Source organism: Galeopterus variegatus, unplaced genomic scaffold (assembly GCF_000696425.1).
Source record: "Galeopterus variegatus unplaced genomic scaffold, G_variegatus-3.0.2 Scaffold2476, whole genome shotgun sequence".
NCBI classification, from domain to species: Eukaryota; Metazoa; Chordata; class Mammalia; order Dermoptera; family Cynocephalidae; genus Galeopterus; species Galeopterus variegatus.
The window spans coordinates 273,857-276,247 of NW_007728587.1; the positions used below are offsets into that span (position 1 = coordinate 273,857).

General features: G+C 42.3%; 1 protein-coding gene across 1 annotated transcript in view; it reads left to right on the forward strand.

Moving 5' to 3' along the window:
• Nucleotides 1-2,391, forward strand: part of LOC103597966 (aromatase) — a gene marked incomplete at its 3' end in the record, with an annotated part of 44,684 nt that overhangs the window by 24,614 nt on the left and 17,679 nt on the right. The window lies entirely within an intron of this gene.

Sequence of the window (2,391 nt, forward strand, 5' to 3'; positions counted from 1 at the left end):
CCAGCAGTGGGATAGCTGGGTCATATGGCAGACCTATCTGCAATTGTTTGAGGAACCTCCACACCATTTTCCACAGAGGCTGCACCATTTTGCAGTCCCACCAACAATGTATGGGAGTTCCTTTTTCTCCGCAGCCTCGCCAGCATTTATCGTTCAGAGTCTTGGATTTTAGCCATCCTAACTGGGGTGAGATGGTATCTCAGTGTAGTTTTGATTTGCAAGAAATGCACATTCTTCAACCCCACCCTGACCTACTAAAAGAAAGTCTGGAGTAGGACCCTATATTCTGTTTTAACAAGGCCTCCAGGTGATTCTGAGGCACACTAGAGTTTGAGAACCACTGCTCTAATGACTAGATTATAGTTACTCTGTGATTCTACTTCTCCTTGTCTATTGAGCTCTGGTCAGTGAATTTGACATGTCCTCATTTTAAATATCAGTACTTCAGTCACTTTTACAACTGCAATGTTCTCAAAAGTGGGGTGGGGTGATGGCATTTGGGTTTGGGGACTGGGACATTGGCTCCTGCTTTTTCATCCCCAGCACTGCAATCTGCCTTCCAGCCCTTCTCCATTCAGAATCTGCCTTCTCTGTCACCTGTTTCCCTCGGTAGATAGGTGAAGTGACACTCAGGATGTTTATCCAGAAGGATAGCTACTTGCAGCTCAGGATCTAAATGTAGTGGTTCTTACCTTGGCTGCACATTAGAGTCACCCAGGGAGCTTATAAAAGGTGTCCAGGCCACACCGACTTTTAGATCAGAATCTCTGGGGGTGGGACCAGGCAGCAGCAGTGTTTCAAGCTCCCTACAAGATTCCAGTGTGAAGTGAAGCTTGAGAACCTCCCATCTAGAGAGAGGGGAGGAGAAAGAAGCTTTTGGGGCAGGAGGGCCTTTCCCTGCTGTTAGGGGAAACAGCTAAGCAGGGTTGGAGGGGTTTTGTCTTGTTGCATTACCTCTGAGTCTAGCTAAGGTGGTGGTGGTGTAAGACTAGAACTGGAGTGAAGAATGACAAATTTGAGAAAGGACTGGAGTACCAGGACAGAAATTGCTCTTAGATACTAGATCCTTAGATACTAGATACTTAGGTTACTAGATGAATTTGGATGCCAAAAGATATTTTCTGATATAGGATACTTGTTACAGTCAGGGTGGCACCTGACCACTTTGCTTGTCTTAATTAGGAAAGTGACCATATCAACCCTGACCAAGTCAGGTGCTGATTCATGCTGAGAGCTGAGAGGTGGACACAACCCACCCACCGTTCCCCCAGCTCTTAGTTCTGTTCCTGTCCTGTCCTCTCTGGCTTTTCACTTGTTGGAGTCTTTGTGTTCTCCTTAATTGCCTCAGAGCCGTTCAATTTTGTTGTTAAAGGCTGAGCTCCCTGCGGGAATAGGACATGTTTGTCTGCATCTCCTCTCCTTGCCTGCTCTTCACATCCCTTTCAGAACTACCCGTACCTCTTGAAAAGACCCCATTGGACCTTAGAAAGCTTTTTATTTTTATTTGAATAGTTTGCCAGATTCCTTTTTCTTTTGAAAAGTTTGAAGTCTGTAGTCATTACAACTGTGTAGAGATTATGATCCAAGTTGTCCAAGCAGCTTAGTCCCAAAGTGGTAGGGGCTGCAGAACTTCAAGGGAGGAAGTGAGGCATGGGATCCTGACCGAACAATGTGGTGGCCTGAAGGTAGGTCCCTCTGGTCATCTGTAGATAAAGCACGCTAGGTTCCCCCGGGGCAACCACATCTAAATTAATGAAGGTTTGCAGATACTGTGCTTGACACTATATGTCCACTATGTGTGTATGTTAGTTTTTGTCACAAATACAAAAAAGAGTATGTGTAATATCCGTAAAGGAGAGTTATCCATTAACATGCTAATTAGGGTTATATTTGCATATTTGTTAGCAATTAATGTACTAACTAGGGTTATATTTGCAAATCTATCTTAATTGTGTGTAAATTTATGGAGAATTCATTTATTCTTTCAACATACATATTGAGATTTATTATATACACTGGATATATTATTTATTATAAGCACTGGATTATCCTAAGTTATAATAGTTATTATTGGTTCTCCATTTATTCATTAAATAAAAATGTATTGACAACTTACTATGTATACCAGGTATAGTTCTAGGCTCTGGGAATAGAGCAGTGAACAAATCAGCCAAATATCCCTACCTTTATGGAATAATGTATCATTAATATACTCACAATAAACAAGTAAAATATATAGTACATCAGTAGGGTGACCAACTTTCTCAGTTTGCCTGGGACCAGGGGATTTCCCAAGATGTGGGACTTTCAGTGCTAAAACTGGGACAGTCTCAGGCAACCCAGGATGGTTGGGCATACTATTATCAGGAAGATATGTGCTAAATAGAAAAA